Below are 14,906 nucleotides of genomic sequence, written 5' to 3' on the forward strand. Positions count from 1 at the left end.
CTGAAATCCCTTGTCAATAGCACTCAACACTTCATGTGAGTTGTGTTTCACAGGAGCGATGTTTTCTAAACCTATGTTGACTGTGTGTCAATAGACCGTTTTCTTCGAGGTAATTCATAACGTTCGAACACAACAAATGTTCTAAAATCCTGCTGCATATCGACATCTTCATGATGTTTTCGCTCTTACTAAATGGACCCATGATGAAACACATTACTCTTATTTGGATATTCTCTATTTCCTTTATCATTTCTACCTGGTAAGGGTAGCGGACTGAGGATGGATACTCAAGTATTGGTCTAAATAGGGATTTTCTAAACTACCCCATTCATGGGCAAACTATATTTCCTGAGGATTCTTCCAATAAATCTCAGTTTGTGATCTGCCATTTCTGCGATTAGTTTTAGGTGACCATTCCACTTCAATCCACTGTCTACACATTCTATAAGATAGTCATCAGATACCACTGTTTCCAGTGATCGTTCAGCAATTGTGAAGTGAAATAAACATGCATAATTCCGTTTTGAAGTGGTGCCGAGCAGAAAAATCTCTACATTGTCTGGATGGTGATGTAGACCTATAGAGCATCTGTTGCCGTTAATAAAACACGATTAGCAATTAAATGTTTTAGATTTACTGTTCAGTGTCTTCTCATCAGCCTCAGCTAACAACAAATTGTGCCAGTGACGTGATAAAATTCCACTGCCTCCTGGTGTTGGCTTGACTCATCTGGTTGCCAAGGCAGCTACTCCTGCAGTTTGGCTGTAGTCTTGTGGTTTGCTGTCTGGCGCTCTGCAGGTGAAGCCGTGGTGTGAGAGTGTGCCTGCACTGTTTAGAGCATCCTCGGTCCCACTCTGGAAGATAATGATGACTAAGGATGTACCGCACTGTCACCATCGTGTAGTTGGATGATCCTGGCCCCACTTGACAGATGGTCCCTGGGACCTGGAAGTTTCTTCAGCGACTATCAGGAACAGAGGCATTGGAGGGCCCCTCACCCATCAGTGATGATGGTATGTGGTAAGCACCATGAGATATGTTGGAAGGGCCTCAGTCTGCCCATCAGCAAAATGGTATGTGTCAACCAACGAAGTCCCACAAGTGGCAGACTGTAGTGTAATGTTCTTTATAAAAAAAACTATGGGATACTTAGTAAAATTATTCTGCTTTGTGTGTAATAATTTGAATGATAGCAGCTACTTACAAATATTTAGATTGTCTTACCTCTAAAGCAGCAAAGGTGGAGTGCGATGTATTCTGGTCTCTCATAAAAAAATATAAATATGCTAACTACAGGCTCAGCAGTGTGCAATGCTGGCCATAATACTTGAAATGCACATGAAATTCTTTTGGCTGAAAAGCAAAAACATTTAATATAAATCCAACTTCTTTGGAAAAGTATTACATGGACAGGGAGGCGATACTGAGTGTGGTGAATTACTAACACTGAGCTTCTTTTACCAAAATTATATTGCAATTTAAGTTTGTCTTTAATTAAGAGAGATAGAGAGAAAGTAATTAAAAACAAAATGGAAAAAATTGTGGAACCCAAGATGAAGAATGTGATTTTGCAGCTGGGAGATCATGTGAGACCATATTTTCACATTACAACAGATTTTGGAGAAACATATGGAAAAATCAAAAAATATAGGATTAAAATAGATCTAGAAACAGCGTATGATACTGTTTCGAGAAAATTACTTTGGAGAGCACTATATATGGCAAATTGTTGATTAAAATATTGATTAAAATAATACAACAGATGTATAAAGTTAACATTTGCCAAGTGAAAGTTGGTAATAAACTTTCACAGAAATTTAGAACAGGCAAAGGCCTTTTACAGGGCTGTCCCATGTCACTATCATTATTTAAAAGCTATATAGATATTAGCCTTAGAATATGGTCTCGTAAATGCAATAGTATGGTATTAGAAATAAGAGATGGAGTTTACCTACATCAGTTATTGTTTGCTGATGGAAGTAGTCGTAGCACAAGAAGGGGAGGATGCTAAATATATGTGAAATCAACTAGCAGTAGCATACAAAACTTGGGGTTTGAAGATTAATTACCAAAAAACAGAATACTTGACTATTGATTCAGATGAGCTATACATTGAAGGAAAGAAAATCAAAAAGATAAACAGTTTATGTTATTTGGGATTCATTTTAGAAATCGAGGGAAAATCAGTCAGAAATCAATAAAAGAATTAGTAGCGGATGGAAGGTCATTGGGATGCTTAACTCAGTCTTATGGAACAGGAATGTAATGAGTGGAACTAAAAAAATAATACACAAATCCATATTTGAGAGTGTAATTCCGTATGGAACGGAGACCTGAACAATTAACCTGAAGCACATTAAAAATTATAAGCTCTAGAGATGGACTTCTGAAGAAGATCGGCAAGAATCTCCAGGGAAGAGAAGATAAGAAACACTGAAATGATAACGAGAATGGAAATAAAAAAAGAATATAGGACGTAATGAATAGGAAGAAATTACAGTGGTACGGGCATGTACGACGAATGGAGGGAGCCAGAATACCAGAATTGATACTGTAGTGGGAACCGGAGGGGAGAAGAAGAAGAGGGCGACCTATGACCACCTGGATCCAGAATGTACAGCACACAGTGAGGAGAATGGGCGCAGAGGAAGAAGACACACAAGATCGAAACACCTGGAGGAATATTTTGAAAATATAGTTCAAGAACGTTTATTCTTTGTATAGTAATTTCTGAGTAAATTATTATGTTGGAGATATGCCTCTGTAATGAGGACAATCTCAAAATAATAATAATAATAAAAAGTTTGTCTTTTCAAAAACAACAGACAGTTGAAGTTACATTACTCACAACTGATTCACAAACAATGAGACTAAATCCAACATAAATGCAAATCATGAGATTACATGTAGATCTGTCAACAAATCTTAGAAGCATTACAAAAGTGAAATATCTAATTAGGCTTTTTATCAAATCAGTTTACATACATTCTGGGGTTACTCAACAGTTGCTAATTATCAGCCAACGCATCTGTACTGAAGCGCTGGCAAAACGAAAATCATAATTATGTAACATCTTTACCTTGCTTGCATGAAGACTTCTGCATCCATGTTCCACAAAACTGACATACCTACATTAATGTAACACTTGGGGGCTTCACAGAGCACACCGCAGAAACTGCCTGCTCCATCGTCTTTCGCTCATAGACAGCTGTGTATAACAGGGCGCCAAGCCCTCTCTCACTCCAACACTACAATCTCAGACCATAAACAGTATCTTTGGCTCTGCAGTAGTGCACAGTCAGCATTCTGCATTATAAAGCCTATAAAAGACATACATCGTTTATAATATCATATTTTCAGTTTAGTCTACATTAACATCTTATCATATTTGGGTGCCACATACAGGGTTACCCCAAGACCCACCTTCCACAACCCTCCAGCGGGGTTTAACAAATTTGGCTCATATTTGGAAGTACCTTGTGCAACAAATGTATGGTAAATTTATGTCATTAGAAATCTTAGGTAGTATAAAACCATTACAGTTTAGTCCTAAGGACCATTATAAAGTAACATGTCACAATTGTACCAAAAAATCTAACTGTATATCATCATTAAACTTGAAAGAATTAATTGTGATCAGGTGCACTAGTATGAATCATAATCTGGTTATATTATGAGTAAACTTTCTCATGAACAAGGTTGCTGACAAGTAAATCATGGAAAGCAAAAAAATCCTAATCTTCAAGGTAATGGTATAGGATTGGGCAAGGGAAAGCAGAGTCATGGCTGAAGCCTATGAGAATGTTGAAGTGACTGCATCATAAAGTCCATTTCTTTTTGTTTTGTACAGGTTCAACAACTTAGTAGTGACCAATGTGGATTGCATTCATCATACCAAGACAACTAGATTCCGTACTATTTTCCTCAGTCATGTGCAGATATACAAGAGGTACTCAACAATAAATAATGAACAACCACAGTTGGCAATTATTATAAGATTAGTAATGTGATGACCATCATCATCACTGCTCTTCATAGTAGAAATTCTTCTGACATCCAAACGACATATATAGTCACTTATGTTGTAGTATGAATACCAGTAATAAATTGCTCTAATATCATGAATAGAGGTAGGAGACTGAATAATGTAAGATATGAAAGGTAGCATAGACAATGTAGCAGAACATAACCATATCTACCTATGTCAATCGAGTAATCTATCTGATCAGAAAATTTCAGTATCCTAATGAAATTACATTCTAGATGAAGCCATAATGCGTTACATCAGAGTGAACAGGTAAAATCGAAATTGAACTCTGAATGAGACAAAATCGATAAGTGTGGCATCAGGCTGCCAGTTAGATTTAGAATAACCTAACACGACAGAGAACACCACTGGTTCATAACATTATACTGCGGTTGTCAGTGGCCTTGTATATACAATATTGTACCATAATTACTTAAGAGAACCTAACAGTAAAATCAATAATTGAATGGCTTCAGGTGGCCTTCTACTTGGAATACATCCAAATCTTCATATCTAAAACAATTGAAGAGAAAATGTCAATCAGAGGCTCCTAGTGGCCTTTCTACATAATAAGTGCTGATCTTAGTAGCTATGAAATGTTTGTGACTCTAAGTGGCCTAGCACATGAAATATATGCAAATCTTAATATCTAAAAAAATTGAATAGAAATTGTCAATCAGAGGCTCTAAGGGGCCGTTTTACATACGCAAATGCTAAGAAAATGTTACAGAAACCACCTTAGTGGCTCAAAGTGACCTAGTTTTACATGAAGTAATTGCTGACCTTAATAACTAGAATGTGACAAAATCTTCTTTGAGGCTCACAGTGGCCTGCTTTTACATTAAATAAATATTGACCTTAACAGCAAAAATGTGACAGGAAACATCTTTGTGGGTCTAGGTGGCCGTTTTACATAGCATAAACATCAAAGCTGAGAAATTATCATAAAATATCCTTTGTCTATCACTTTAAATGGCACTCAGAGGCCTACACACAATTCATAATGAGAATACATAACTCAACATGGTTTTTACAAGAACAAAGTGCATAAATAGCAGTATTATATATAAGTATGGCTCTGTATGGTCTATATGAGTACATATTAGTCAAATAGCATCATAAAATTAAAGTATCACATTGTATGAGTAAAGACACAATATTTATAGGTTGTATAGCACCCTCAGGGCTTCATAATTTTTGGTCTACTAAGTGATCTACATCTCTAACAGTGTGCATATCTACAGGGAAGGATATGGGAATGATTGAAAAATGACTAACAGCCAGATGTCATTCGTTTTGAGTCAAGAACTGTTATGGCCAAATTAAAGATAAATGTGATTATAGTATATGGAAAGCATCAATCACTCATGTGTACTAAGTGCAATATTGCTTACTGACTAGGTAAATGTAATATATCACAGCAAATAATGAGATAAATGTGCAAAGATGAGGGTGAACTGCAGACGAATGGAAAAACTGGTAGAAGCCGACCTCAGGGAAGATCAGTTTGGATTCCGTAGAAATGTTGGAACATGTGAGGCAATACTGACCCCACGACTTATCTTAGAAGATAGATTAAGGAAAGACAAACCTACTTTTCTAGCATTTGTTAATTTAGAGAAACCTTTGGCAGTGTTGACTGGAATACTCTCGTTAAAATTCTGAATATGGCAAGGGTCAAATGCAGGGAGCGAAAGGCTCTTTACAATTGTACAGAAATCAGATGGCAGTTATAAGATTCGAGGGGCCTGAAAGGGAAGAAGTGGTTGGTAAGGCAGTGAGATGGGGTTGTAGCCTATCCCCCATGTTATTCAATCTGCATATTGAGCAAGCAGTAAAGGAAACAAAAGAAAATTCGGAGTAGGAATTAAAGTCCATGGAGAACAAATAAAAACTTTGAGGTTCGTCTATGACACTGTAATTCTGTCAGAGACAGCAAACGACCTGGAAGAGCAGTTGACGGAATAGACAGTGTCTTGAAAGGAGGCTATAAGATGAACATCGACAAAAGCAAAACGAGGGTAATGGAATGTAGTCGAATTAAATCAGGTGATGCTGAGGGAATTAGATTAGGAAATGAGACACTTACAGTAGTAGATGAGCTTTGCTATTTGGGGAGCAAAACAACTGATGATGGTCGAAGTGTAGAGGATATAAAATGTAGACTGGCAATGGTAAGGAAAGCATTTCTGCAGAAGAGAAATTTGTTAACATCGAGTATAGATTTAAGTGTCAGGAACTCGTTTCTGAAAGTATTTGTCTGGAGTGTAGCCATGTATGGAACTGAAACATGACGATAAATAGTTTAGACAAGAAGAGAATATAAGCTTTCGAAGTATGGTGCTACAGAAGAATGCTGAAGATTAGATGGGCAGATCACATAACTAAGCCGGCCGGGGTGGCCGAGCGGTTCTAGGCACATCTGTCTGGAACCGCGCGAGCGCTACGGTCGCAGGTTCGAATCCTGCCTCGGGCATGGATGTGTGTGATGTCCTTAGGTTAGTTAGATTTAAGTAGGTCTAAGTTCTAGGGGACTGATGATCTCAGATGTTAAGTCCCATAGTGCTCAGATTCATTTGAACCATTTTTTCACATAACTAATGAGGAGGTACTGAATAGAATTTGGGAAAAGAGGAATCTGTGGCTCAACTTGACTAGAAGAAGGGATTGGTTGGTAGGACATGTTCTGAGGCATCAAGGGATCACCAATTCAGCATTGGAGGGCAGCGTGGAGGGTAAAAATCGTAGAGGGAGACCAAGAGATGAATACACTAAGCAGATTCAGAAGGATGTAGATTGCAGTATGTACTGGGAGATGAAAAAGCTTGCACAGAATAGAGTAGCATTGAGAGCTGCATCAAACCAGTCTCTGGACTGAAGACCACAAAAACAACAAAAAATGGTTCAAATGGCTCTGAGCACTGTGGAACTCAACTGCTGAGGTCATTAGTCCCCTAGAACTTAGAACTAGTTAAACCTAACTAACCTAAGGACATCACAAATATCCATGCCCGAGGCAGGATTCGAACCTGCGACCGTAGCGGTCTTGCGGTTCCAGACTGCAGCGCCTGTAACAACAACAACAACAACAACAACAACAAAGAACCAGAGGGAAAAATAAGAATGAAAAAAAATCGATGTGGTTAGGTTAGATAGGGAGTAAGGATTCAATCTATACATCGAAGGAGCAATGGCGGAAATAAAGGAAAGGTTCAAGAATGGGATTAAAATTTAGGATGAAAGGAAATCAGTGATAAGATTCCTTATCCTCAGAGAAAGTGAGGGAGAATTACAGGATTTGTTGAATGGAATGGACAATCTAATGAGTGTAGAAATTGGACTGATAGTAAAACAAAGAAGGCGATAGTAATGAGAAGTAGCAGAAATGAGGACAGAAATTTAACGTTAAAATTGGTATCACGAAGTAGACGGAGCGAAGGATTCTGCAGAGAGACGTAGCAAGGAGGACATAAAAAAACAGACAAGCAGGAGCGAAGGGCGCATTTCTGCAAAAGAAGTCTACTAGTATTAAACATCGTCCTTAATTTGGGGAAGAAATTTCTGAGAGTTAATTTTTTTAGCACACCATTATGTGAAAGTGAATATGCACTGGGGAAATCCAAAAAAGAAGAGTAATATTTTAACTAAAGTTCAGTCTTGATCACAACACTTATGCCTCAATAACATAGGTGACCGGTTTCGGTTATATTTATATAACCATCTTCAGACCTGTGAATTAATTTTAGAAAATACTAGAAACCAATCTTAAAATAACATGAAAAGTGAAACTTCCTGGCAGATAGCTCAGTGGTAGAGCACTTGCCCGCGAAAGGCAAAGGTCCCGAGTTCGAGTCTCGGTCAGGCACACAGTTTTAATCTGCCAGGAAGTTTCATATCAGCGCACACTCCGCTGCAGAGTGAAAATCTCATTCTGGAAACATGAAAAGTGTCTAATGATGACAAATTTTAACAAGATAAAATAAAACTCATTATATCCATGGCTTCCTTGGAGGATGGTAGGCGGAGCTCTCTTCAGCTGCTACGAAGTCAACTGATGGTTATGAGTGCTGAGCACGAGCTTAAACATGCAGAGGCTCCGCCTACTTCCTCTCACGCTACTTCACAACTGCCAATCAGCGTTCATAAAGAAGCCATAGGTATAGTAAGTTTTGTTTTATCTTGTTGAAATTTGTCATCAATAGACACTTTTCATGTTATTTTAAGATTGGTTTCTAGTATTTTCTAAAATTAATTCACAGGTCTGAAGATGGTTATATAAATATAACCGAAACCGGTCACCTATGTTATTGAGGCATAAGTGTTGTGATCAAGACTGAACTTTAGTTAAAATATAATAATCTATTGATCACTGTATTCCAAAAATGTTTACCAAAATTGAAAAAAGAAGAGAATCGAAGCGTTTAAAACGGTTGACGCAGGAGAGGACTCATAGCAGGCCGCATCAAACCAGTCAAACTACTGATGACACAAAGGAAAAAAAAAAAAAAAACTAAATCGGTCATGGTGCACTTTACTCACACGGGTCCATATTATTTCGGAATACTACATTAGGAAGTTCTCCCATGCGGTATGTGGGCATATAAGCATTAAACCACTGTCTTAGAGATACTATCTCCGTGGTAGTACTAAAATGAATGAAATCGCTTCAGTCATTTAGCGCAGACGCCTGCCGTGGGAAATGTAAATTCGTGCAGGACGACATTTTGTTCCTGGATTTGACGTCAGTTTTTCTATAGACGTTCACTTTCACCGATTGGACATTACGGTGCGTGCAGTGTCTGTGACTCGCCCGCTTACGAACATCGCTGGTGAGATCCTAGGGCAGCGCAGCCGCCTCATAGGTTCCGCTTTGGAGCGATTATGTTGCTTGTTAAGCTGTCGGCTACACTCATAATATACGCCCCGAGTACGGCTTTATTTTATAACGCGAGGGCAGCCATTTTACAATGGGCTGTAAAAATCCGTAACTGGCCAGTCGCGGCCTCGTAAAAAGGGCCGTAACTCCAGGCCGGTGTGTCCGCTGGAGGTTACTGGAGCACTTCCTGCCGACCGGACCGCCGCCGCCGTCTGTACCCAGCCAGCGCCTCACACGACTTCCCGGAGATTACCGTAAAGGGCAGGGGAACGCAGGGTGGCGCGTGGCTCGTGACACGCCGGCAACAATTACACTCTGCAACAGTCTCGGCGGCGCGGCGAAACGGAGAGTAACAGTCGGCGCAGCTCGCTTTGCTCAGTACTAGAGATGGGCAAACTGAAACACGTAAATGTTTCGAAACAAATGAAACAGTATAATATAATGTTTCGATACGGTGTTTCGAAACAGTGAAACAGTTTGTGTTTTGTAATCTAATAAACCTACACATTTTATCATCTTGAATGTCTACTGTATAAGTATGTCCACAAATGAGGTGCGAGAGCGCTAATCATACCGCAGATAGTATGAAACTATCACTTAGGCGTCTTGGCAGTTTCGTATTTCCTGCAGCAAATGCGCTGCTTTTGTTTCATGTGACTCAAACTTTTCAATTGACTGAGGAAAGCCTTCGCTGAAGACAGAAGAACCACCACGAACGGAACTGGAGGTGGGAGCAAACTGCAGAAACAACGGATATTCTACTGGGAGTCCCACATTCCGTTAGTATGGGTAATATACCCATCATGCTAATTTCCATCTACACAAAGGGGATCATTGTGGATAATAGGCACAGTGACTATAGACTCACAAATAACGCCATATAATTCGAATAAATAACAAAATATAACAGAAATTTTTTTTTCTTTCAAGGTGTTTCGAACCATTACTATAAATTCACCATGCTTTCCAGCCCTTCCCGTACACCATTACACTATCAGTGATTTGTCAAACAGATTGCTTGCAATTATACCTACATCAAATTTATGTACATGTCTAATAACTGCCTTTTTTTTATTTAAAATGTTGTAGTCTTACTTGCGTTTCTTAATATGATTACTGTACATGAACAGAGAAGCGTATGCTATAAAAAAAAGTGTAATTTAACTGAATGATTTTCACATATTTATTATTTTGAATTTGAATAGTATGCGTTGCTTTATTGTTTGGTTAGTGTTCATAAAGCAGATGTAACGCCATTTCGCAATAGGACAGTCAGTTAGAAACGAAGCTTTATTTTCGGATATCTTAAGCGTCATGCTATTGCTTGTCAAAACGATTTCGACACTCTTGAAAGTGTTTCACGAAGTGGTATGTTGTGTTTCAGTACCTGTGCCGAGCCCGAATCTCGTCCGACACAGAGCGGAATGAAACATCACTGTTTCGATACAATTAGTCCGTTCCAAGCACAGGTGGACTGAAACAGCCTTATTTTGAAACAACGATACAGTTTCTGTGTCTGGCTCGAGATCCGAGACAAGGGCGGAATGAAACACCACTGTTTCGAAACAGTGAACCACAGCCGTTCCGAAACACTGAAACAGTTCCACGTATCGATACACTGTATCGAAACATAGAAACAGTGGCCAAGTCTACTCAGTACGTTTTGCTTCCTCTTCGTAACCGCCAACTGGGAAGCAAACTTCGACGTGTATTAATGACGCATGATGTGTTCTTGAGCAAGAGACACTTTTGTTGGCAGCATTTCTAACTATCAGTTACCCAACGAGTCACTGCTTTATTTATGGTGTTTTTCTTTATTTCGAAAGGTTAGTAACCTAATACTTTGTCACCAGGCATAGAACCCTAGAGGGGCACTTAAGCCTACATCTACGTTTTTATTTATTTATTTATTTATTTATTGTTCCGTGGTACCAAATTAAGGAGAAGTCTCCATGGTCATGGAACGACGCAATACATGAAATTATAACACGATAGTAGAAACAGATAAAATGAAATATAAGAAACGTATTCAGGCGACAATTCGTAAGTTTAAATAAAGAAAATCAACAATGTAACACTGGAATTTGCTTAATTTTTGAGCTCTTCCAGGAGCTCCTCGACAGAGTAGAAGGAGTGAGCTACGAGGAAACACTCTTCAGTTTAGACTTAAAAGTGTTTGAGCTACTGCTAAGATTTTTGAGTTCTTGTGGTAGCTTATTGAAAATGGATGCAGCAGAATAGTGTACTCCTTTCTGCACAAGAGTCAAGGAAGTGCATTCCACATGCAGGTTTGATTTCTACCTAGCATTAACTGAGTGAAAGCTGCTAACTCTTGGGAATAAGCTAATATTGCTAACAACAGACGACATTAAAGAAAATATATACTGTGAGGGCAATGTCAGAATTCCCAGACTATTGAATAGGGGTCGACAAGAGGTTCTCGAACTTACACCACATATAGCTCGAACAGCCCGTTTTTGAGCCAAAAATACCCTTTTTGAATCAGAAGAATTACCCCAAAAAATAATACCATATGACATAAACGTATGAAAATATGCGAAGTAGACTACTTTTAGTGTTGAACTGTCACTTATTTCAGATACTGTTCTTATGCTAAATAAAGCAGCATTTAGTTTCTGAGCAAGATCCTGAACATGGGCTTTCCACAACAGCTTACTATCTATCCGAACGCCTAGGAACTTGAACTGTTCCGTCTCGCTTATAATATGCCCATTCTGTCTGATCAAAATATCGGTTCTTGTTGAATTGTGATTTAGAAACTGTAAAAACTGAGTCTTACTGTGATTTAGCATCAAATTATTTTCTACAAGCCACGAACTTATTTCATGAACTACATTATTTCATAATGTTTCAATATTACACACAAGATCCTTCACTACCAAGCTGGTGTCATCAGCAAACAGAAATATTTTTGAATCACCTGTAATACTAGCATGCATATCATTTATCTCAATAAGAAACAGCAGTGGCCCCAGCACCGAACCTTGGGGAACACCCCACTTAACGGTGCCCCATTGGGTTCAAAATGGGTCTGAGCACTATAGGACTTAACATCTATGTCATCAGTCCCCTATAACTTAGAACTACTTAAACCTAACTAACCTAAGGACAGCACACAAAACCCAGTCATCACAAGGCAGAGAAGTGCCCCATTGGGACTGAACATCACTACCACTCTCAATATTGCGGAGAATTACCTTTTGCTTTCTCTTCTTAAAGTAAGAGGCGAACCAATTGTAAGCTACTCCCCTTATTCCATAATGGTCCAATTTCTGCAGTAATATTTTGTGGTCAACACAGTCAAAAGCCTTCGTTAAATCAAAGGAAACACCTAGCGTTCGCAACCTTTTATTTAATCCGTCCAAAACCTCACAGAGAAAAGAGAATATAGCATTTTCAGTTGTTAAACCATTTCTAAAACCAAACTGTACGTTTGACAGCAAATCACGTCTTCGTGATTACTATGCTATTCACAATAAAGCGCTTGGCAGAGGGTTCAATGAACCACCTTCAAGCTGTCTCTCTACCGTTCCACTCTGGAACGGCGCACGGGAAAACGAGCACTTGAATTTTTCTGTGGGAGCTCCGAGTTATCTTATTTTATCGTGATGATTATTTCTTTCTATATAGGTGGTGCCAACAGAATGTTTTCACAATCGGAGGAGAAAACTGGTGATTAAAATTTCTTGAGAAGATCACGTCACAACGAAAAACGCTTTTATTTTAATGATTGCCACTCCAATTCACGTATCATGGCTGTGGAGCTATATCCCTTGCTTCGCGATAATACAAAACGAGCTGCCCTTCTTTGTACTTTTTCGATGTCATCCGTCAGTCCCACCTGTTGCGGGTCCCACACCGCACAGCAGTACTCCAGAACAGGGCGGACAAGCGTGGTGTAAGCAATCTCTTCAGTAGACCTGTTGCACCTTCTAAGTGTTCTGCCAATGAATCGCAGTCTTTTGTTTACTCTACCCACAACACTACCTATCTGATTGTTCCAGTTTAGGTTATTTGTAATTGTAATCCCTAAACGTTTAGTTGATTTTACAGCCTTCAGGTTTATGTGACTTATCGCGTAACAGAAATTTAGAGGATTTGTTTTAGTACTTATGTGAACAACTTCACACTTTTCTTTATTCAGGGTCAATTGAGACTTTTCGCTTTATACAGATATCTTACCTAAATCATTTTGCAATTCGTTTGGGTCATCTGATGACTTTACAAGATGGTAAATGACAGCATCATCTGCAAACAATCTCAGACTGCTACTGAGATTTTTCCTATGTCGTTAATATAGATCAGGAACAATAGAGAGCCTATAACACTCTTACTACGAACTGTGCTGTGACCTTTCTGGCAGGAAATCGCGAATCTAGTCTGACAACTGGGGCGATATTCCATAGCCACGCAGTTTGGTTAGAAGACACTTGTCAGGAACGGTGTCGAAAGCCTTCTGGAAATCTAAAAATATGGAATCAATTTGACATCCCCTGTCGATAGCACTCATTACTTTGTGAGTATAAAGAGCTAGTTGTGTTCCACAAGAACGATATTTTCTGAATCCGTGCTGACTATGTGTCAATAAATCGTTTTCTTCGAGGTAATTCATAATGTTCGAATACAGTAAATGTTCGAAAATCCTACTGCATTTCGACTTTAGTAAAATGGGCCTGTAATTTAGCGGATTACTCCCATTTCCCTATTTAGGTATTGGTGTGACTTGAGCAATTTTCCAGTCTTTAGATACGGATCTTTCTGCGAGCGAGCGGTTGTCCGTAATTGATAAATATGGAGCTATTGCATCTGCATACTCTGAAAGGAACCTGACTTGTATACAATCTGGACCGGAGGCCTTGGCTTTCTTAAGTGATTTAAGCTGTTTTGCTACACCGAGGATATCTACTTATATGTTTCTCATCTTGGTAGTTGTTCTTGATTGGAATTCAGGAATATTTACTTCGTCTTCTTTGGTGAAGGAGTTTCGGAAAATCGTGTTAATAACTCCGGTTTAGTGGCACTGTCATCAGTGACTTCACCGTTGTTATCGCGCAGTGAAGGTATTGATTGCGTCTTGCCACTGGTGTGCTTTATGTATGACCAGAATGTCTTTGGGTTTTCTGCCAGAGTTCGAGACACAGTTTCGTTATGGAAATTATTATATGTATCTCGCATTAAAGCACGTGCTATATTTCGAACTTCTGTAAAACTTTGCCAATCTTGGGGATTTTGCGTTCTTTTAAATTTGGCATGTATTTTCGTTGCTTCTGCAACAGCGATCTGACCCGTTTTGTGTACCATGGGGGATCAGTACCACTACTCATTAATTTTATGTGGTATATATCTCTCAATTGCTGTCGATACTATCTACTAATCTATAAAATAAATAAAAATGCGTGGGGAGGTAAGGAAAAAATATGACTTAGAAGATATGCATATTGAACACAAGACCATAGTCAACAAAAATAAATTGAGATTAGAAGTCAAGAAATTCAAAGGTTTTGGGGAACGTAAAACAAACGGAACGCCCGGATGAGAGGAAAAGAGCTCATTCCACGAAAATAAAGTTTTGGAGAAGGATGGAGGAAGAAAGAAATGAATGGTTATGTGGACGTGTTCATTAGTTGGTCTGAAATGAAATAAAAGAAAGTCTTCAAAGTTTGGAGTTGTTAGTTTGCAAAGTTTATCGACGTTTATCTAAATAACGAGGTGCTGTAGTGCTTTAAGTACAAAGGAGGTGCTGTAGTGCTTTAAGTACAAACAACACTTCTACAAATTTTAGACGTTTCATTTTTCGGATATTTTATCTCCTTAGCAAAATACAGGATTGTCTTAAGAATATAGTTACGAGTATATGTATCTTCGTAGTAAAACAGCCAGTTTCGAGTTTTAATCCGAAACAAACTATGGAACGAAGGCACAGATCGAGCTTTCTGTTCCTTGGCGTTAAGCTGCTGCAGTGTAGTGCTGCCGTTGGATGTC

Source organism: Schistocerca cancellata, chromosome 2 (genome assembly GCF_023864275.1).
Source record: "Schistocerca cancellata isolate TAMUIC-IGC-003103 chromosome 2, iqSchCanc2.1, whole genome shotgun sequence".
Classification (NCBI taxonomy): Eukaryota; Metazoa; Arthropoda; class Insecta; order Orthoptera; family Acrididae; genus Schistocerca; species Schistocerca cancellata.